The sequence below is a fragment of the Cydia splendana genome, chromosome 21 (genome assembly GCF_910591565.1).
Source record: "Cydia splendana chromosome 21, ilCydSple1.2, whole genome shotgun sequence".
NCBI lineage: Eukaryota > Metazoa > Arthropoda > Insecta > Lepidoptera > Tortricidae > Cydia > Cydia splendana.
In genome coordinates, this window is record NC_085980.1 from 2392410 (window position 1) to 2417006 (window position 24597).

A 24597-nucleotide genomic window follows, 5' to 3' on the forward strand; every position below is an offset into this window, starting at 1 on the left:
TTATCGTTGTCTTAACCCACAACACAAGCCTTCTTGAGCTTACCGTGGGATTTAGCCAATGTGTGTAAGAATGTCCATGTAATATTTATTTATTTATTTAACAGTCTCATCTTAATCACCGTAATTGTTCAACATTTTGTCAGTTTTACTACTGAATGTTGGTCCGTATGCCGCCATTTATTATCTCACCGATACGCCGACAGATAGCAATGATTTATAGTTGATTGCGGTTCTGGCTCGCTGGAGTTGTTACACATTTTGAAAGTTTCATCGAGAGGATGTCACTGGGCCCGATTCGGAATTTGAAATAGACATCTATTAGATATCTTTTAGAAGAATCACCAAATATACGATAACGATATGTTTAAGATATTCTGGAGATACTGTTGAACGATTTCCACAGGATATGACTTAGAGATCCAATTCACATCTAATAGATATCTTACGCTATCTAACGTAAATGTGACATTGGTTGCCCGAATTGCGCTGCAAAAGAGAACTAGTTGATATCTAAACTATAACGTATCTAGAATGGATCTAGTACGTGACGTCTCTTGTGAATATCTTGAAGTTCGAATACGGCAGACTGTTGTTTGATATGATAGATCGAAGATACAATACAATACAATACTCTTTATTGCACACCTCACATACACGTAGTTCACAATAAATGTACCATAACATAAACAAAGACAATAGAGGTAACAACGGGCGGTCTTATCGCTTAAGAGCGATCTCTTCCAGACAACATTTGATACCTTTGAATTGAAGATAGTGACCGAAGTCTATTCCAATTAACAATTTGTTACGGTTTTGATCTTACTTTGATATGACCTTGATAATCGATCACGCTGATTGGTGCATGCAATCCTGGGTCGTCCCATTCGTTTTTCGTCAAGTTCTTAAATTAGTCCTATTCTGCTTTCGTCACTCATTCTACATTCGTCACAATCGTCGGTGGCTTTCAATGTAGAATGAGTGACGAAAGCAGAATAGGACTAATTTAAGAACATGACGAGCGTGAGAAGGCCATCATCAAGGTGGAATCAAAACCATTTTTTTATTAGAATAGACTTCGGGGATAGCGTGTAACGTAGGAAATCGTATTAAACGAGATCGTATTAAGCGGATTCTGTACTTTGTAACACAATTATATAAAATATACATTATTTAGCTATGATTTGTTAGGCCCAAACATATATTGCCTTTTCTGTCATCGCCAGAGATCTAAACCCCTGTGGGTAAGCTGAAGAGAATGTCCATTGTCCAGGATAGAGCGAAGTGGAAGAAGGAAAGCAGGAAAGCAGATCCCATTACAGTAGGAAACAAATGAGAAGGACGATGATGATGACACAAAATATACCCAACAAAATGACACAATATCAATCAACTGGCCGACCACAAATCCCATTAAAACTAATACCCGATAAAATCTACGAAGCATTTCAATAACAACCATAACAAAACACTGCATTACAATATCGATTCCAATCGTAATATAACATTGAAATTATTCGGGGTTGTATTAAATTATCGAGATAATTATCTTCGAAGTAATGGAAACAGAATACCGTTGGGGCGCGAGCGAAGGAAGAAGAGAGGGTCAAGATTTGCTCCTTGGGGAATACCTAAGTAATAAAATATAAAACAAAAAAATCTAGTTATTTTGTGTTGTTAAGCGCATAAAATATCTTTTATATAAAAAATGTATTAAATTTGGATAAAGGTGTTTTTTATAATTATAAACAACTTTCACTATAAAAATCACCAAGTTAATGTTGATCTAGAGATGTCTGATTTACTTAATTTCAAAAGAAACGGTAGTTAAACATATTTTGAAAAGTTAAAAAAAACTTTGAAGTGACATTTCACGAAAACTGTCAATAAAACTTGACAGATTAATAACTAGCATTGCGACCAATAGATACATTAGATATATTCAGTCGGTTCAGTGGCATTTTTTGTTCCCTTACACGGCTAAAGTCTTTAACAATTTTAGACTGACGATGATAATTGACGATAAAATATTAAAAAAAAGGGGTTGGTTACTTACTATCTGTGATATTAATTTTATCTTATCACCTCTTTCGCGTATCACTTGTACCCTAAAGTAACTTAAGTTCGCACCAGCTGGCATCGAAGTAAAGTTAATTATACAGTTGTCATCTCACGATTCAAATTACAATATTTTATTGCCACGGCACTTTAAATTAACTTCGGGTTCTGGGACTCCTGCCATCTTTGCTGGTGAAAATACTACAAGGAATATTCAATTTTGCAGGATATTCCTGGAATTCTAATTTTACCACCATTTGAATGTAGCTTTCTTCTTCTACCTAGCGTTATCCCGGCCTTTGCCGGGGTCCGCTTTCCTACTTGTTTTCGTCCACTTTGCACGATCCTGGGCGTCGTCTCGTGTGAGCCCGTTCACGCTCATATCTGCTTTCACGACATCGAGCCATCGCTTTTTTGGGCTGCCTTGGGGTCGGGGGCCGTCAAGGGCTAGGTTAAGGCATATGTTTCCTACGTAGTCAGCTTTTTGAATGTAGCTTTACTTGATCTATATATACAGGGTGACCTTAGCCATTGGGCAAACCCTGAAATCCCACGTAGGGTTACTTCTCAGAAATGCTCTAACAGTAATATTTTTTTAATTAGAACAAAAGATAAAAAAATAAATTATCAAACAAAAGTTATTTCCAATAATCGACAACAAAAAGAAACATATTGTTTTAATCATTGGCAGTGCTTTTGACAATTAGTTTGAAAATGTGCGGCAATGATGACATTTGTCAAAAGTCAGAATCTTATTAATGTCATAAATAAAAAAGATAATCAAAACGGTCGAAGAAGGTTTCATGCTATTCATTACCTCAGGAGCTTCTAACACATACTGGTTGCTCCAAAGTAAAAAAATCGTAATTTGTTAATTTCTTCGTAACCGCTAAACCGATTGTTATGATACTTTGTATACTGGTTCTAAATACCCTAATGCATATGTACATTTCGGCTTTGTCCAATGGCTAGGGACATCCTGTATACGTTCTCCTTGGTCTACCCCAACGTCGTGTCATATTAGGCTGTCAAGGAGAAGACAGAGGACCGACATGCATGGAAATCGCTCCACCGAAAAGAGTCTAACTTTAAATATTGATGTTGATGATGATGAATGTAGCTTTATTCGAGAACTATTTTGATTGATATCTTGGACTCATTTGTAAGTTATCATTTTAATCTACATGGGCCGATTTTTATTTTATTCGAGATTTTTTTCTCTCTTCTATTCCGGCTAACCTTTGAGAAAATTCAAAAGGAACAAACACTAAAAACTGAAAGACAAGCGAATAAGAATAATAACAATATTAGAATCATACAGGAAGGCCTGAGTTACACTTGTAAGTTTTACTTACGTAAGTAGGGACACGTCTATACTACAGAATGAGAGATGAATATCGTTATCTCATTCTAACAAATAGCTTTGTCCCTACTTACGTAAGTAAAACTTACAAGTGTAACTCAGGCCGAAGGCTAAAAAATAACTGCATTCCCGTTGCCAGGGAGGTTTTGGGATTACACTGAGCAACTTTTACTATGGGATAAACCCCGAAATCGCGAAAAAAAACTTGGTCCCATAGTAAACGTTGCCCAGTATAATCCCAAAACCTCCCTGGCAACGGGAATGCAGTTATTTTTTAGCCACCGTGTATAGCTGAATAAGAAAAATAACAATATTAGAATTATATAAATGATAAACAAAAACACGCAGTTGCGTTTCTGTTACGTTGCGTTACTGTTTTATGTAACGACTGTCAATTATGAAAAATACTAGAGTATATTGATTTATGGATAAAACTTTGCTATCGTCAACAGGGTACGTTTGAAGTAAATTAATTATTCAATTGACAACTGAATATCAAAGTAAATTCCAATTTCCAAACCAAGCCTACAAAAATAACCGTTAAATTACTTTCCGTCATTCCCAATGACAATATATAAATATTAATGTAGCGTAAAGCCTTTGATTAAAATTCAATAATAAATTAAGCTGTGGGCTCTGATCAGGTGGGGTGCGATTGCGATTAATTGTTTGACCAGCAAAAATGGCAGTTGATGAATAAACAAATCATTTTCGTTATTAAAAGATCATTAAAAACCTGTATATTACATATATATATATTTTTATAGAAACATAAAATTTAAGTAATTAATACAAATTTTTAATTATGCCCGACCAAAATACACAGAAGGACCTGTCAGGGTAACATTCCATTTCTGACCGCAGCTTAGCAATGTACAAATTGCAGAAATGTTCTAGAAATTTCAGAAAAATTACATGAAAGAAACTTAGAAAGTTCTCTGTGAGAATGTTCCCATGAGAACTTTAACGTTTTGTGTAATATATAATATTACACGCCACATAACAGTAAAGCGGGCAGGCGAAATATTTAAAATGGCATGTGTCTACGTCGGTTTTGACACGATTAGATTGTTTATTAAATTTAAGTTCCAGAGAATATTCTTCATAGAAGTTTCGCAACTTAAGAAACTTCTCCTCGGTGCATTGCTACCGCAGCTGCACTACTAGTGCGAACGCGTCGGTGTTATTGTCGATTTCCATAGTAAAATGAATGGTAGTGCTGCTGTCGTTGGAAATGGACTGTCACCTTTATAGGGACTATAATTCGACGCTAGTAGCAGCAGGTACCTAAATAATATGTATTTTTAAGTTCTTTGTGGGTTCTGCTAGTACGTCGTGATATATGAAACCTTTCTGCCCCATTTACTTTGCGACTAGCCGACGCGGTTGAACGCATTCAACATTTGTCGGGTGAACGAGTTTTCGAGTCAAACTTTGTATTTGGAATCGTGATCATTGTTTTTGTACCAATTTTCACAATACTTGAGCAATGACAGTCTATCAAACAGTTGATAATTTTTGTCCCTATCCGTCATTTTGACATAACTGTTTGTTAGAAAGGGCCAACATTTAAAAGAGACATGTACCTAATAGATTAGTAAGTTTATGAATAAGGGGGTTCAAAGAACATTTCAACAGCGACTCGCCGTCTTGTTGTTGTTTTCACTTTTGATTTCTTCTTCATTTAAATGATGCGACACCTGTTTACATTTTCGCAAAATGACATTTTTCCTCAATTCGTAAGTTACAGCAATTAATAACACCGTGGTCCAAGCACGGGACAAAATTCTGACAAATTTACAATAATAAAACAAGTAAAAAAAATCTCATCGAAAATCCACAATGGCAGCCAAAAACAAATCGCCTATTAATCATTTCCATTTGTAATTAATTAATGCCCATTAAAACAATGATAAAGGCATTGTAAAACCTACTTTATTGTTACAGTGTAAAGTACAAAGTGACTTGGCAACGGTATGTCCTTTCTTTGGGGGGTTCTTCGCTGACGCTACAGAACCTTTTGTTTGCGCGCTGTTTCCTGAATATGAACTCAAGTGCTCTCAAAGTGAAAAGGTTGTAAGTACACAACAAACCCGTATGGCGTAATCCCTTTTGAAGTTTTTCGCGATGTAGAAACCTTTGAGTTTGCGCTTCGGTGACCTCGTACTTTTGTTTTGAACTAATATTTGTTTTAGCGGACGGGTACATGATTACACGCATATATCTGTGAAAAGCGTTTCACGCGTTTATGAAGTCGTAAGATTTTATAAAGTAAAAGCAGACTTCTCTCCTTCTTTCTTCTACAACAAAGATCATACTTATCATAATTTAAGGCTTCAATCTGTACATTTAGGAGCTTCAAACTTTCATCAATCATTGCTACTACTCACATTTTGAATAAAATCTAGGTATATTTAATAACTTGATGTATTAAGAGTCACATTAACCTAGCCGCTCACATTTTAAAACGACATTCTAAAATAACATGAAATATGACATAAACATTTCAGTAACATAATACTTATCTATGTCTGGTACAAGTATTTGTTGCTAAAATTGTTATATAAAGGAAAGTTTCGTATATAAAACTTTTACTATTATGTTACCTTCATCATCATCATTTCAGCCTATATACGTCCCACTGCTGGGCACAGGCCTCCTCTCATGCGCGAGAGGGCTTGGGCTATAGTCCCCACGCTAGCCCAATGCGGATTGGGGACTTCACATACACCTTTGAATTTCTTCGCAGATGTATGGAGGTTTCCTCACGATGTTTTCCTTCACCGAAAAGCTAGTGGTAAATATCAAATGATATTTCGTACATAAGTTTCGAAAAACTCATTGGTACGAGCCAGGATTTGAACCCGCGACCTCCGGATTGAAAGTCAGACGTCATATCCACTCGGCCACCACTGCTTTTTTACCTTACTACATAACATATTCGTAACTTTCACTGCCTTCAAAACATTACCATTTACGTAAATCCGTTAATTTATCTTTCTTACCAAATTCTTATCTAGCTTCCGTTATTCAAATAAAAAATACATGCTAAAAGGATACTTTTATCTTACCAACGAAAACCTCGAGCAGAATACTTGCGAGGAAAATTAACTCCAACCGTACCTGCAAAAGAGGACCTTTATTAGCTCCCTAGTAATTCTTTTTACGCATAAAACAAGATAAGTGACAAAATACCCGACTAAAAGCAAAGAGAATTTGAAATAGAGATTTACTGTCATGGTAAATTATACATACATTTACTGCCATCTTTCGAGAGAATATTAAAACTGTTAGAACGCCATTTGACTTTGATAATGATTCTTTCACTGATATGTGTTAACTTGTTAAATATTAATATTAACGCCATCTACTCGAGAGTAGGCTGAAGATTATAGCCCCATCGCTCGAAAAGAGTGCACCATACCTTTGGCCTACAGTCGAGTAGATGGCGTTAATACTAATATTTAACAAGTCAACACATATCAGTGAAAGAACAAGAATCATAGTCAAATGGCGTTCTAACAGTTTTTAATCTTCTGTCGAAAGATGGCAGTAAATTTACAGTAGCTACATAATTTACTTTGACAATCCGTCTATATCTCTTCTCTTTGCTAAAAGTAAGCCCTTTTTGTACTGCTAGTGAAGCACAGTGGGCATCACGCAGCCGTATTGGACAAAACTTTATTTCTTCTCGGACCAACTTTATTCTACCTGCAGACAAATTAAATACCTACGTAGCCTGTTTTGTTTAACAAAATTAGAAAAGTAAGACTAATGAATTGCAGATTCGTGGAAAAAACCTTGTTTTAGACGTGTAATTAAATAGTTATAAGTTTTAATTATGTTTTAGTCGTATTTAAATTTGAATATGGCAAGTCTCTAGTTAAACTTTTAATTAAAATCACATTTCGGCAAAAACGGCAATCTAAATCGAGTTTACTCGAGAATGACAAAGCTTGGAAAATCATTCGTCGTACAGTCAAGTGTAAAAATATGGGTGCTCATTTCATTTTATCCCAATGCATACCTATTTCATTACCTTAATCTACAAAATTTAAAAAAATATCATGACCCAAGTGGGTCGGGTATAGGACAAAATAATTCAATTAATAACAACAATATCAACAAGCTGTCAAAGAAATGACTGCACCTTATAAAACAAAGTTCTCCGCCGCGACTGTCCGTTTGTGTTTGTATATTCGCGATAAACTCAAAAACTACTGAACGGATTTTCATGCGGTTTTCACCTATCAATAGAGTGATTCTTGAGAAAGGTTAAGGTGTATAATTTGCTAACCCGTGCGAAGCAGGGGCGGATCGCTAGTGAAGTAATAAAGCTGTTAGTGTATTCATGAATTTAATCCAGAGGGCCTACCGCGAACAATGTTCGACGTGTTGCCTCCCTGTCACACTAACGTACGAATTTACAAGTGCGACAGAGAGGCAACACGTCGAACGTGTTTCGCGGTAGACCCTCAGTGTCCTTGCGTGTCCGTTAACATTCCGTAAGGTCAACAAAACACCAAATTTGCATAACAAGAGCGGGAGGCATAAAAACTAATCACCCTCGAAACGGAGGGTCCCATGTTTTTAATTATAATTATTTTTTAGAGCCAATGTCAAGATTTAATCCGAAAGCTTGAGGTTAAGAGGCTGTCAAATGATGATAAAAAAATATGGAAATCCTTCTCTTAATGTAAATTAACGTAGGTTAATTCGCCAGTAACTGGCCACTTTTTGTAACTGGTCGCCCTAAACTAAAAATGAATTCTATTTACCTATAAATAGAATTACCTAAAAATGAAAACTTATACTAAAATGAATTATGTTGTCTGGCATAACCACACATCTACAGCAGCTGCTTGAAAATATGGTTTTATTGTTAAGAGCCTTTCTTTTTTTTTTGCCATTTTTATATATGTCACCGTAAAATTGTAAAAATCGTTAGATTATAATCTAACTAGCGATATTGTAAACTGTCGAAATATTGTGTACTGTAACTTAGTGATTACAATTTTACGGATTGTTTTTAGGTAGATTATAATCTATCGACGAGAAACCGTAAGATTGTGAACCGACACACGACGAAACGCACCTCGCGCGCTGATTGGTCGGTCTTACGGTAGGCCGTTCTATGTCCATAGAGTTAAGAATCAAACACAGGTGTCAGTGAAGTAAATGAAATACGCTTCAAATATTGTGAGATCAAGTATGTATTTATTATTAAGAAGAGAATCAATAATTCTGACATTATGTAAGAAAAAATACGAACAAAATAATAAAATCAGAAACGTCACTTTCTCGTGAAACAAAAAAATTATACAATTATGAATTATAAACGTAACAATACTTTCTCGTGAAATACAACTAAATATAAAATAAAAAATCAGAAACGCAGCAATAAAATATTTCCTGTCTCTAACACAAAGCAAAATAAAAAAATAAGTACAAAATGTCGAAACAATCATGCACCATAAAAATGTTCACTTGTTGTTACACGTCAAAGAGCTGTGGCACTTAGAGTTACAAAGAACTTTGGCTTTCTTGCAACTACATTTTTTGGAAATGCATTGTCCATTTTTAATTTTTTGGCAGTTGCATCGTTTAATGCCTTGTTTGCCAAATGACGAAGACAAGGACGCTATACTTCTCAACGGTAATGTGATGTGAGTGAATTTCTGCAACTACAGGCACACTCTCATATAAAGCAGGAAGTAGTTCAGGATTTTTTCCAATGCTAGTCTGTTCTATGATAATATGATATGATAATCACTTCGTGCCCCCTTGTTGCTGTTTCTTGTTGTTCAATCTTCTGAGTGTCTATTTCGGAAATATGTATTCTATTTACTTTTTTCTGTTCTTCCTCCTCTTGATCTTTTTCTGAATTATCTTCTTTGTTGTTGTTAATCTATTCAAAAAAAAAATTATATATCTTCTTCTGGTTCTAATTTTGATATTACATTTTTGGATGCAAGTAGGTGGATGAGAGCCCGAGTTTTGGATCCGCACCAAACAAGGCTTTATACGGAGTTCGAGCAATTGTTGAATGGTATAATGAACTTTTCTGGAATTGAACGAAATAGTACCCAATGGACCAATTAGTAGATTTGTTATCTATCATCCAATCACGAATCATATTTTTTACGTCTTGATTTGAACGTTCTATACTTCCTTGACTTTGCGGATATCTAGGCCTTCCATTAACTATTTTACAAGCAGGCCACAAACTGACTATTTCTCTTAGTACAGATGCTGTGAACTCGCGTCCATTGTCACTTTGGAGGATATGGGGGCAGACAACTTCCAAAAAATTCTTTAGAATCTCGATAGCCACTTCTTTAGCCTCTTTGCTTTTTAATGGTCGCAAAAAACAAAATTTTGTTAAATGGTCCTGGTATTGTAACAACCATTTATACTCATTATCCGGAGATGTCTGAAAGTTCACAAGATCTATTTGTCCTCTTCTATTGAAGTCGTCAGAAATCAACGGCTTTACGACAATACCTTTTTTTGGGAAGCTTTTCTTTGATAGGCATGTTTTACATAAATTCAGGAATATTGAAATCGCGAATATTGGCACCACATATTTATTTTTCAAGGCGTGAACAATTTTGTCTCGGCGTCCGTGTCCAGTAGCAATATGTGCTTCGAGTATTTTTTGGTAATAATCTTCCGTTGGAATTATTTGTACTACAGGATCCGAGATATCCTTCCTTTTCACTATTAAAACTTTCTGGTTACCAATATTCATTACATCGTATTTTTTTGCATGATAGTAATGCTTGTTTGTTGGCCGCTGTCCTTGAGATTTCGCTGTATTATACTCGTCTAGCAGTTTTTACACTTTTTATTTTTTGTTTTGTCCATTCTAATTTTTTACTATTTTCATTATGCCCACTGTAATACTTTTGTAACTCTGTGGTAAATTCTTCCTCATGAACAATAACTGGTATTTCCGAGTTTTGTTGATGGACAGGCTCAATATCCGACATCGTAAATAGTATCTCACAAGATATCAAATGAGATCACACAGGTTCACAGCTATAAAAATATTAAAACACGAAAAATATAACTAAGGTTATGTTCGGTGAAAAACACTGGTTTATCATTTGAACTGCACTTCTTTGGTAAGTCACAGATTAATTTTACTTCAGCAACAATGTCCATGTAACTAATTCTAAAGTTTTAAGTAATTTCCAACACGAAATCAATTTAAAAGTAACCAAAACACTGTTTGTTTACATTCGACAACTGATGTATTTATTGACACTAAAATATGGCCGCGCGGCTAACGACGTTCAACCAATCAGCGCTCGAGGCGCGTTCCTTCGTACGCAAGTTCACAATCTGACGGTTTTAGTTCGATAGATTATAATCTACCGAAAAATAAAGCGTTAAATTGTAAGCAGTATGTTAAGGTACACAATATTTCGACAGTTTACAATATCACTAGTTAGATTATAATCTAACGCTTTTTACAATTTAACGGTGACATATACATATTGTGACCTTTTTTGCCACCTTTGTGTTATTTCTACTCAAAATCACGAGCTCTTTCGATCCTAATGGGATAAAAAATGTCCCAGAGTTTTTTTTCTTATTGTGTTACCATTTCCCCATATACTTTGTATGGCGGTAACAAAAAGGAATGTTTGAAAAATCTATGGAAATTGTAGGACACTTTTTTTCTCCTATAAGGATGAAAAGGGCTCGCGATCCTGACTATAAATAACACAAAACTGGCAAAAAGGTCACAATATATAAAAATGGCAAAAAATAAAAGAAACGCTGTAAAATCTTTTAAAATTTCATATTATAAATAAAATGTTGTCTAAGTGAAACATAATAGCTACAACTAACAAACTCCAGCGGTTATCCAAGCAGACGTTGCAATTACGCTAATTAGGTAAACTACCAGACGATAGCTACAAAATTGAAGGGATGTTTACAAAAACAACATAACTGACTACACTGGTTGACACCTGAAACGATTAACAATGTTCTTAAAAAAGTGTCAACCGCTCTAAGCAGTTATGTTGTTTTTGTAAACATCCCTTCAATTGTACAAAGCGTTCTTATTTCTAATGAAGATTCGACTTTAAAATACATATAATAACGGTTCTAATAAAACATTTACATGCTAGAATTCATAAATTGGAAGTTTTGAAATTTAAATTAAATGTATAAGTTTTAAAAATAAAGGTAATTATTTTTATTATGTAGGTAAGTGATCATTAATTTAACGAAATTAAATTAGTTACTATAAAGTATCGATATACGAGTACCTATAGTACTAAAAAATAATCAAACCGAAATAATTTATTATACGACAATTATGCCATGTAATTTGCCAATAATTGCGTTGGGGTTGTAAGTGCGTTGTCAGCGTTTGAGATGGGAGTACGATCGTTTCTTGAAGGCTTTGTACAGTAGGTTTTTTTTTAGGCAAGAAACAGTCATATTATTATAGAAAAATAATGTAATAATAAGCGATGTGTGAATAGACCTTGATTTTTATACAAATATCCCAGGAATTTCCATATATTAGCAAATATCATACAAATATTATACAAAATCACCATTAGCGTGGCATCAATTTTCCTACATTTTACCATTAAAGCGAATGATAATATTCCCTACATTAATATAAATGTTAACGTCTCGACACCAATCGCGCAGATTACACTAGCAAATGAAGTTCGATTTCCGCCAAACTGAGGTAATTCAAACACAAAACGGAAATTCGTATTGCACTTTAAGAGCTGTCGTAATAAATCAATAGTGTTGAAACCTCGCACCGGAATATACCGGTTTATACCGGTTTGAAGCGGTTAAATGCTTGTAACTATGAAACGCTTTCAGTGTTGAATGCAATATGTCCGCGATTAAATGTTAAACGAAATAATTACCTGATTGTAGTTAATTTATGTCGAGTAATAAATGTTGCATCTGTTCGGGAAATTGTGAATTGAAATGTATTTTTGGGTGCTACAAACAGATTTAATTAAATATGTGGTATTCTTTGATACAGGACTTCAATTTAATTTTCTTTTTAAAAATCATACAATTTAACGTAAAGTGGTACCTAGTAAGATTACTAATTCTCGTAAATATTAAAATTATTATAACATAATGTTCTAAAATATACGAAGACATGTAAAATATTAATTTTAGCACGTAAAGATTTTACTACGGAGTTTTGAAATTATTATATGCGTTCGCCCTCTTTCAAACTATGAGGTCTATATTACAGATATAATTATATTCTAAAGAAAAACATACATGGATGCGCAGTTTTTTTGAAGTAAAACTTCTTTAGTGGCGGCGCTGTACACTTGTTGTGATGCGGAAAAAAATGTTAAACTCGCGACAGGTCACGTGACCGTAAGATTCGTAAGACGTAAGAAGGGCACGTGACCTGATCGAAAAACTGTTACAATGTCATTGAGATTTCACTTCTGCCGGCACTCGCAGAGTGCAACCCGTTGTTTTATTTTTAAATATTAAACACCTTAAGCAGCTTCAACCGTTCAGTGCGTTATAAGCAATGGTAAAATTATTTAATTTTCGTAAATGCAAATATTGTAAGTATTTCTGTTAATAACAAGCTTTCACTCAATCAGCAAACGCTAAACCAATCACCGATCGAAAATACGCCTCCAAAAAACTCATCAGCACATTTCATTCCCCCGCCAACATAACATTCGCAAGAACAAATTTAATCTTGAACAAAGTACAGTCAGCAGCAGAAGTTGCTAAGCGGGCGAGGTGTTCAAAATTACCTTGACACGCTCTTATTCTCTTAACAATAAAGTCGCGTCAAGATCATTTTGAATACCTGGCCCGCCTAGCAACTTCTGCTAATGACTGTACAGTCAAGAAAGCGATTGAAAATGGCGTGTGAGATCAGGGACGTAACCGAATTATTTCCAGTCGCAGCGAGATATTGAATCCCGATCGGATCATTAGTGCCGCTTTGTCCAGGGTAGCGCGAAAAGCTCCACTGTGCATTTTGGCTGACAGGCCAATTCGAGTTTAGGTTCGATCTGTTTCTGATACGATGCTTATCTGTCAGTCAAAAGCGACATTTCTTTAACCAAACGTCAATTTTGACACTGAATTTGATCAACAATATTCTGATATTATTTTAATCTGTGTTATTGGTTTTTGTTTAGTTTTATGTTTTTTTCGTTTTTTTTTTTCACTAGGTTAATAATAATATATATATTGAATATTCAAACACGATGTAAATTCTTCTTGAATAAATAAACTGAACTGAAACTGGTTGAATATATGTCGCTATTGACTGACAGATCAGTATCGTATCGAATCGGAAGTAGATCGAATAACTAAAACTTGAATTGGCCCGTGAGCGTTTTAAGATATTCTGCCCTATTCGAAATTTAAGATACGCCAGTTAATAGATCTAGAAACGATATGGATTAGATGTGTCAGTGTCAAAAGTCACGTTTTTGTTTGAAGAAACGTCCCATTTGACACTGACATATCTAATCCATATCGTTTCTAGATCTATTAACTGACGTATTTCAAAGTTCGAATCGGGCCGATTCTATGATTGCAAATTTTTGAGATTAACGCTTCTGTGTCCCGGGAAACATGATCTTGATGGGCATATTAATTATCTGCGATGAATAAAAAAGGGATCGTAATGTAATTAAAATAAATTGTAGGTAATTATGAATAAATATTTTAAAACGTATTAGCATAGAAATACAGCGAGAAAATGCCAGCATCCTCGGCACCATGCCAAAAGAGGCCACATTATGTATTTTAGTTTTAGTTTTATTTTATTAGATAAGTTCGTTTTATAATATCACAAACTTCGAGCAACACCGGCTTCCGACACATCGGAAGGGAGGGGCCCAAGCGATATCTCACCGTACAAATCTTTCTGCCATTTTTCGCGGGGGGAAAGGTGCACACAGTCGCACTTCTCACACACTTACATACAAAATCCAATCTGTAATGACGACATAAATACATAGAAAATGACACACGTCAGCGACAAATCTTGCAAACCTCGATCTCTTTTTGTGTACGGACGAGTGACAAGTGTCACAACACGCACACTAACACATTTTCGTTGAAGTATGTTATTGTATTCTGAGAGATGAGAAGTCGGATTTGTCGCTCGACCGATAGAAAACTAGTGTGTTATCGCGAACAGCACATTTTTCTCTCCTGTGGGCAATAGTTAACAGCTTGTGGGCATGTAAGCAATGATTTTATCATATTTCTCTAAATAAAAGGAGGACCTTTTCACGTGGATAAGGGTTAAATAAGAAAATTAACCTTTATAGCCCTTAACTCTTGTGTATGTCTACAGGAAAGACATAACACAGTGATCTGTTTGACCCAATTACGCTAATTAGGTAAACTACCAGACGATAGCTACAAAATTGTACAAAGCGTTACTCGTATTTCTAATGAAGACTCGACTTTAAAATACATATAATAACGGTTCTAATAAAACATTTACATGCTAGAATTCATAAATTGGAAGTTTTGAAATTTAAATTAAATGTATAAGTTTCAAAAATAAAGGTAATTATTTTTATTATGTAGGTAAGTGATCATTAATTTAATGAAATTCAATTAGTTACTATAAAGTATCGATATACGAGTACCTATAGTACTAAAAAATATTCAAACCAAAATAATTTATTATACGACAATTATGCCATGTAATTTGCCAATAATTGCGTTGTCAGCGTTTGAGATGGGAGTACGATCGTTTCTTGAAGGCTTTGTACAGTAGGTTTTTTTTAGGCAACAAACAGTCATATTATTATAGAAAAATAATGTAATAATAAGCGATGTGTGAATAGACCTTGATTTTTATACAAATATCCCAGGAATTTCCATATATTAGCTACCATTTATTCCGTATGTATTATACAAAATCACCATTAGCGTGGCATCAATTTTCCTACATTTTACCATTAAAGCGAATGATAATATTCCCTACATTAATATAAATGTTAACGTCTCGACACCAATCGCGCAGATTACACTAGCAAATGAAGTTCGATTTCCGCCAAACTGAGGTAATTCAAACACAAAACGGAAATTCGTATTGCACTTTAAGAGCTGTCGTAATAAATCAATAGTGTTGAAACCTCGTACCGGAATATACCGGTTTATACCGGTTTGAAGCGGTTAAATGCTTGTAACTGTGTAACGCTTTCAGTGTTGAATGCAATATGTCCGCGATTAAATGTTAAACGAAATAATTACCTGATTGTAGTTAATTTATGTCGAGTAATAAATGTTGCAGCTGTTCGGGAAATTGTGAATTGGAATGTATTTTTGGGTGCTACAAACAGATTTAATTAAATATGTGGTATTCTTTGATACAGGACTTCAATTTAATTTTCTTTTTAAAAATCATACAATTTAACGTAAAGTGGTACCTAGTAAGATTACTAATTCTCGTAAATATTAAAATTATTATAACATAATGTTCTAAAACATACGATGACATGTAAAATATTTATTTTAGCACGTAAAGATTTTACTACGGAGTTTTGAAATTATTATATGCGTTCGCCCTCTTTCAAACTACGAGGTCTATATTACAGATATAACTATATTCTAAAGAAAAACATACATGCGCAGTTTTTTTGAAGTAAAACTTCTTTAGTGGCGGCGCTGTACACTTGTTGTGATGGGAAAAAAAATGTTAAACTCGCGACAGGTCACGTGACCGTAAGATTCGTAAGACGTAAGAAGGGCACGTGACCTGATCGAAAAACTGTTACAATGTCATTGAGTTTTCACTTCTGCCGGCACTCCCAGAGTGCAACCCGTTGTTTTATTTTTAAATATTAAACACCTTAAGCAGCTTCAACCGTTCAGTATGCGTTATAAGGCAATGGTAAAATTATTTAATTTTCGTAAATGCAAATATTGTAAGTATTTCTGTTAATAACAAGCTTTCACTCAATCAGCAAACGCTAAACCAATCACCGATCGAAAATACGCCTCCAAAAAACTCATCAGCACATTTCATTCCCCCGCCAACATAACATTCGCAAGAACAAATTTAATCTTGAACAAAGTACAGTCAGCAGCAGAAATTGCTAAGCGGGCGAGGTGTTCAAAATTACCTTGACACGCTCTTATTCTCTTAACAATAAAGTCGCGTCAAGATCATTTTGAATACCTGGCCCGCTTAGCAACTTCTGCTGCTGACTGTACAGTCAAGAAAGCGATTGAAAATGGCGTGTGAGATCAGGGACGTAACCGAATTATTTTCAGTCGCAGCGAGATATTGAATCCCGATCGGATCATTAGTGCCGCTTTGTCCAGGGTAGCGCGAAAAGCTCCACTGTGCATTTTGGCTGACAGGCCAATTCGAGTTTAGGTTCGATCTGTTTCTGATATGATGCTTATCTGTCAGTCAAAAGCGACATTTCTTTAACCAAACGTCAATTTTGACACTGAATTTGATCAACAATATTCTGATATTATTTTAATCTGTGTCAAAAGGGACGTTTGGTTTTTGTTTAGTTTTGTTTTTTTTTTCACTAGGTTAATAATAATATATATATTGAATATTCAAACACGATGTAAATTGTTCTTGAATAAATAAACTGAACTGGAACTGGTTGAATATATGTCGCTTTTGACTGACAGATCAGTATCGTATCGGACGTAGATCGAATAACTAAAACTTGAATTGGCCCGTGAGCGTTTTAAGATATTCGAAATTTAAGATACGCCAGTTAATAGATCTAGAAACGATATGGATTAGATGTGTCAGTGTCAAAAGTCACGTTTTTGTTTGAAGAAACGTCCCATTTGACACTGACATATCTAATCCATATCGTTTCTAGATCTATTAACTGACGTATTTCAAAGTTCGAATCGGGCCGATTCTATGATTGCAAATTTTTGAGATTAACGCTTCTGTCTCCCGGGAAACATGATCTTGATGGGCATATTAATTATCTGCGATGAATAAAAAAGGGATCGTGATGTAATTAAAATAAATTGTAGGTAATTATGAATAAATATTTTAAAACGTATTAGCATAGCAATGCAGCGAGAAAATGCCAGCATCCTCGGCACCATGCCAAAAGGGGCCACATTATGTATTTTAGTTTTAGTTTTATTTTATTAGATAAGTTCGTTTTATAATATCACAAATGTATTGTCATTCCTTTAATAAAAATAAAAACCCAAATACATATTAATATATTTTAAAATATGTACATTATAACACGCTCTGTCAAGAGTGTCCCGATCAAAAAGAAGACATTATAACATGTCATTATGCATTATGTCTATGTCTATGTAGGTCTAACAAAATAGGACTTATTTTTGCACTTTCAGAAAATATGAAAACTTTAACTTGCTATAAACTGATATACCCAGATATTAAAATGTTAATGATGGAGCCATGGAATTAAAATTATATTTAAACATCAGCAAAAACTAACTTCTCAAATATAAAATATTTCAGACTCATTACGCCTGAAAAAGCTAATTGAACTAAATCCAGCCCAATTTTCGACAAACAATTCAAATGTATTCGCCTAAAACTTTAGTAATTAGGAAAAAAAGTCCCTGGAATTCTATCGATATTCTTGTCTCGTTCTGGCCACTTTTAGCCTTAAAACGAGAGTGAAAAAGACAGCTTTACCAGCGTAAATTAAAGGAGTTGCCACTAATTGGAGCGAGTAGATTAGAAAGAATTAGGGGTATTGGAATTCAGCGCAAATCCTGATGATTAGAGACGAGATTGATGCTGATTCTGCTATAAGAACTTGATATAGTTTTCATCATGTGATACGACCTAGACTCGCTGCACTGACTGAGACGAAGACACATGTTGACTTTTATAACAAATTTTATAAATATAAAAAAATGAAAATGAGCAATCTATCATTAAAAAAAAATATGGAAATTATAAAAAATGCGTAACCTCAAAGTTTCAAAATTTAAGCTTTTTTAACTTCCAGAGTGTAAAAAGATAGTTACAATTTGATTGCTTACATTTTAATAAAATAAATTTTATTGATTGTTATTTTTTTTTATTTTATATATATATATTTTTTTTTCTATTGTCTTTGTTTATGTTATTGTTCATTTATTGTAAACTACGTGTATGTGAGGTGTGCAATAAAGAGTATTGTATTGTATTGTATTGTATTTTAAATTTTATCGTCACAATAGAAATTTTCTTCTTTTACATACCTACCATCATCTAACCGAAACCGAGTTCTAGATTTTTGGAGAGGAAATCCGAGGAAAAGGTGGATGGACTGTGTGAGAGATGATATGAAACGAACGCAATTGAATGATGAGATGACGGGCGAGAGAGAGGCATGGAAGAAAAAGACACGCTGCGCCGACCCCAAATGAATGGGATAAGGGCGAATGATGATGATGACCTACCTACCTTAATCTTGGCTTAGTGATATGGTAGGTAACGTTTAGTGAGGGACGTATTATGCGTTATGTACAAATGTCAGACTTTGAATGTCATTCTGAATTTTGTATTTGAACTTACTTATTTAATATGATGGCAAGCAAGTATGTTGCTGCTGCGGACCAAAGGGTAAAAAGAAACCGAATTGAAACCATTAAAAAAAAACAACGGGTTGCACTCCGGGAGTGCCGGCAGAAGTGAAAACTCAATGAATGTCTGAAGCACTATGTATAATTGAGGTTAACACCATCTAGCGTTATTTCATCGCATTACTTGAAACCCCTAAGCACAGCACTGTGAGTACTAGAGTTATATTAGTACTAGTTTGAGGGAAACTCACTAGATGGCATTTAAATCAATAAAGAAAAACTCATTGTAACAGTGTCCGTCACACGTGATGTCACGTCTTACGGTCACGTGACACCCGTTACGAGTTTAACATTTTTTCCCCATCACAAAAAGTGCACAGCACCGCTAAAAAAGTTTTCACTTAAAAAACTAGTCGTCTAGCCTATTTAACGTGAGCCTACATCGCTGATTTTTCCTCACGAAATGCAAGGATTCGTCTCATGAGACGTCTCGCGTGAGTTGCCCGATGACATGAGTCAAGATCGTGTCAATTTAATATCAAAACCTTTTCAAATTGTATAAACAGAATTGGCTTCTTCATCTTGACAATTATTTAGCAATTTGTATTTAGCAAGTAAATTAAAGTGAAGTGATTTTAATTATCCACACAAACTTCGGAGAAACAAAAAGTTGCTAACAACCCGTGAAAGCTCCATTGATTTGAGTAATTTATTTTGATTGGGTAAAGTTTTTTTTTAAGATTAAGTAAAGGGTTTTTCAAACAGAGTGGTCAGGTTTAAAAGAGAGCCTCTTAATGTATATATTTACATAGGTATCAGTTAAGCCAATCACGATTTAGGACGGAAGATGCCCTTTCCATAATTACAGACTGAAAATAGAGATGGCATAAATGTGTTAAACACATTGAATAATTTTACGGTTTAGCACGAACTCACAATGTCCACTACACTGTCACAACACTCACTGGTATTCTGCTGAAGAATCACAGGCTTCCATGCTGGCGGCACATACATGCGGCATGAATGCATACGTTATACATATACGTTTAGATAATCAACTAGGTCTCTTTTGCAGCGCAATTCGGGCAACCAATGGCACTTTTACGTTAGATAGAGTAAGATATCTATTAGATGTGAATTGGATCTCTAAGTCATATCCTGTGGAAATCGTTCAACAGTATCTCCAGAATCGCGCAAATGTCAAATTTGACAGGTTAGATCTTAAACATATCGTTATCGTATCTTGGTGATGTCTAAAAGATGTCTAATAGATGTCTATTTCAAAATCCGAATCGGGCCCATAGTGAGTTCGTGCTGTGTATCGCTACAAGTGTTACGTGACCCAAGACCAAACACACCACTATGCCCGCCTACAATGACAGCGGAAGACCTCCCCCAACCTGTCGCGCAGCGTGCGACGCGGTGAGTCACAGTAGGTACGCATCACACGGCCGTCGTGAACGCTAATACTCGCACTGTTAGTGCTTGAGAAAGGAGACCTAGGCTCTCCGAAACATGTCGCGCGAGTGACTTAATACAAAAAGTGAGTCTAAACCTTAAAATTATTCAATGTTAGTATGTCTCACAACAGTTTAAATTCGATTGTTAAACATCTAAAAAAAAAAACATTTCATTAACAAATATTCATTTCAATAATAATCATTTAATCAATAGGACAAAGGGTCAAACAGATCACTGTGTTATGTCTTTTCTGTAGACATACACAAGAGTTAAGGGCTATAAAGATTAATTTTCTTATTTAACCCTTATCCACGTGAAAAGGTCCTCCTTTTATTTAGAGAACTATGATAAAATCATTACTTACATGCCCACAAGCTGTTAACTATTGCCCACAGGAGAGAAAACTAGTGTGTTTGCGCGAACAGTACATTTTTCTCTCCTGTGGGCAATAGTTAACAGCTTGTGGGCATGTAAGTAATGATTTTATCATAGTTCTCTAAATAAAAGGAGGACCTTTTCACGTGGATAAGGGTTAAATAAGAAAATTAAAGATAAAGATAAAGATAAAAAATAGTTTATTCAAGTAGGCATATTACAATGCGCTTATGAACGTCAAATAAACCTTTACCGGCTCCAACCGTACACCTCTGCCCCGAGAATTAACCTTCATAGCCCTTAACTCTTGTGTATGTCTACAGGAAAGACATAACACAGTGATCTGTTTGACCAAATGGGTCAAATTTTTAATATCTTAATACCTTAACAAATTTGAAAACGATACCTTTATCGTTTTCAAATTTGTGGAGATACCATCATCATCATCATCATCATTTCAGCCTATATACGTCCCACTGCTGGGCACAGGCCTCCTCTCATGCGCGAGAGGGCTTGGGCTATAGTCCCCACGCTAGCCCAATGCGGATTGGGGACTTCACATACACCTTTGAATTTCTTCGCAGATGTATGCAGGTTTCCTCACGATGTTTTACTTCACCGAAAAGCAAGTGGTAAATATCAAATGATATTTCGTACATAAGTTTCGAAAAACTCATTGGTACGAGCCAGGATTTGAAGTTTGAACCCGCGACCTCCGGATTGAAAGTCAGACGTCATATCCACTCGGCCACCACTGCTCATACCATCACCACTGGAGATACCATCAATACTTAGCAACTTCCTAAGTTGTGTCAGTTGAGTGTCCAATCAAATAAATGGTTTCACCATTAAAGCTGCTCGGTCTATTGTTATCTCACGATTTGTCAGCACTAAAAGATTTAAGCTTAGAATAAATTTAAAAGTGGAAAAATTACTGTCTTGGGTGAGACTTGAACTCACGGCCACTGGATCGATACTCCAGCGCTCTGCCATCTGAGCTACCAAGACCTCATCCATAGCCAGCAAATCTTTCCACCATATTATAGGTCAAGGGGACCCTAGCGACATCTACCTTAAGAGTGTTACACTTCTTAAACGGCCACCGGAGTTCAATGTCATATTGGAAATTCACCAGTTACGATGTGCTACCCATACTATTATTTTAATTTTTAACAAGCAGAAACGTCTGCGAGCGATGCTATTAAGTTTAGAATAAATCTAAAAGTGGGAAAAAAAGATTTGACTAAATAAACTGGTCTCGTTTTTATCCTTTCCGTACGGAACCCTAAAAACACCAAAAGCACCCACGAGACGATACTTATTAAATAGAGAATTAAACATCCAAACAAATAAACTTTAATATTTAAATTAAGAAGTAATATCCGAAAATCTAAAAGTTTATCGAGCACTATACAAAACAACCTTCAAAAGGAGACAAGCGCAAAAAAATGTTCCACACATTTATCTCTGCATGTTTGTAAGAGACAATATTTCAATCACAGTTTATGACCGCCGGATCCGCAATATGCTGCACAGTGGTCCGCGTGGCGCGATATTGGACAAAGTTGCTCGACGGAAAGTTTTCCCAAATAGCGTGGCTGCCCGGTGCAAAATATGGAAAAAAATACAAATAGGTTTGGAACAAGGTAGTTCTACAAAAACTGCGTTGCTAGGTATGAAACATGGTTTGAACCACGAGGACATTTTAAACTTTTACGTTTAATTAAAATAGTTCTAAGGAACCAATTTATAGACCCTTGTTAGGAATTTATTACGCTGGTATACTGGGTAAATGGGCTATATTTATTTCATCGTGTGGTATAAAAATATACAAATATATTAAAGATTCATCGGGGATGTCACAAATTGATGTCCAAAGTTCTCAGCCAATGAGCTGCGTCAGAAGTGAGGGAGAACAGGTTTTCTTGTGCTTTATGCAATTACCTCAAAAATTACATAAAACCCAATAATTAATAAATCAGTTGGAATGTAAACCAATACAAATTTCTATGCGTCCGCTTTTATTTTAACTTAATCACCGTTCTTAAAAACCAAAATAACTTTATCATTTATTAACAATGAACTAAAACAAGTTGTTGCTGCAAAGTTGCTGTAATCTTTAGAAAAACACAGATACATTTAGAAAATTAAAACTTGCTATACCTAATCTTTATGAAAAATAAATTAAAAATCAAAACTTGGAAACTCATTTCTTTTAAATGAATTCATATTTTGTCAAAATAATAATCATTTTCACCTCTTTTACAATTAAATTTAACCAAGCTCATAATCAAAGCTGAAACTAACACAAAAACATCGTAAAACTCACCGGTGTAAAAGTCCAGCGGGCTAATTCTTGTCCAAACACACTGCAAATTGTCAAAGCAACGTTTTATTACCGCTTTGTGCCCACTGTGCACTTCGCACAGTGGGTCAGCGGGCGAAACAAGCGGGTTTTATTCCCTCGTTTTGCTCCCTGCTTTGCATACTGTGTACGGACATATAATTTGCGCTTTGCGTTGATTGAAGGTGTGTGGTTTTTGTGCGCGCTTTTTCAGGCTTTTAACTGGACGTGAACGGGTATGTGCTTGCTTACTTCGCTTCTTTATTAGAGCGCTGGTGGTCTAGCGTTAATTCATTCCGAAGGTCACGGGTTTAAAACAAGACGTACCAAAGAGTTTTTTGGAAGTTATGTACGAAATATCATTTGACATTTACCAGTCGCTTTTCGGTGAAGGAAAACATCGTGAGGAAACCGGACTCTAATAAGGCCTAGTTTTCCCTCTGGGTTAGAAGGTCAGATGGCAATTGCTTTCGTAAAAACTAGTGCATACGTCAATTCTTGGGATTCGTTTTCAAGCGGACCCTAGGTTTCCATGAGCCGTGGCAAAAATGCCGGGATAGCGTGAGGAAGATGATGATTTAGCTTCTTTGTTAACAGATGTAGATAAATATTGCTATTGATTGTGTGCCAGGTGAAGCTTAAAAGAAGCAAAGTTATAAAGCGTCTAGGAATTTCCTGTGGTTGATTGTAAAAAGCAACTCAACAAAAATAATGTATAATGAGAATCAAATAGAAAACTGTTAGTGTTCTACCGAAAGTGTGCGTTGTGTATATGTGTTTTAAGGCATATTATTATGCTGCATAACAGACACATCTATGTAATATCTCCATTATTGACTAAATACATTAAGTACAGGAACACATCTTTAACCCAGTTTCCCATTGACCCAGGCCATTCAAATTTCCCATAACTCAAAACCGCTGTAAAGCCCCAACCCACATAACTTACTCGTTTCAAACGCGAACAAAAAGGCATAAGCGCCATCAATTTCCGAGTAAATTATCACCTTTTGGTGAATTACGGCTGAATGGTCTTGGTTATTCCAATATCTTGCAATCTGTTTGCCTCAAGTTCTTCCAGTATAGGGGTTACACACATTTTAGGAAAAGGCCACTTCTGTGAACAATACAATACCTAAGACAGGGTGTTTTTTTTAAGTCTGACCAAACATAACTCTGAGGGATGAATATGTAGGTCATAAATACTGAACTTCTACTATGTGGCCAAGCTCGAAATCGCGAAAAATATGAGACGGCATGCAGATCGGTGCATGTGAAATGATGTGAAAGGCGTGCGTGAGATGAGTCAAATGTGTGTGATTAGCTAAGGACCGGGACAAGTGGCGTACTAGTAGAGGGATAAAGGGCTGATATGATGATGATCAAATTCAGTTCAATGTCTGAAGGACGGCGTTATGTTCAGAAAATTCTAATTTGACAATTTGTTATGACA

At 35.3% G+C, this 24597-nt stretch overlaps 1 long non-coding RNA gene and 1 pseudogene across 1 annotated transcript in view; one reads left to right on the forward strand and one right to left on the reverse strand.

The window, feature by feature from the left end:
• The window catches only part of LOC134801195 (uncharacterized), a 234615-nt gene that overhangs the window by 156764 nt on the left and 53254 nt on the right, over nt 1-24597 (forward strand). The gene's annotated exons all lie outside the window — the stretch shown is intronic.
• LOC134801321 (KRAB-A domain-containing protein 2-like) lies at nt 9156-10410 on the reverse strand (annotated as a pseudogene).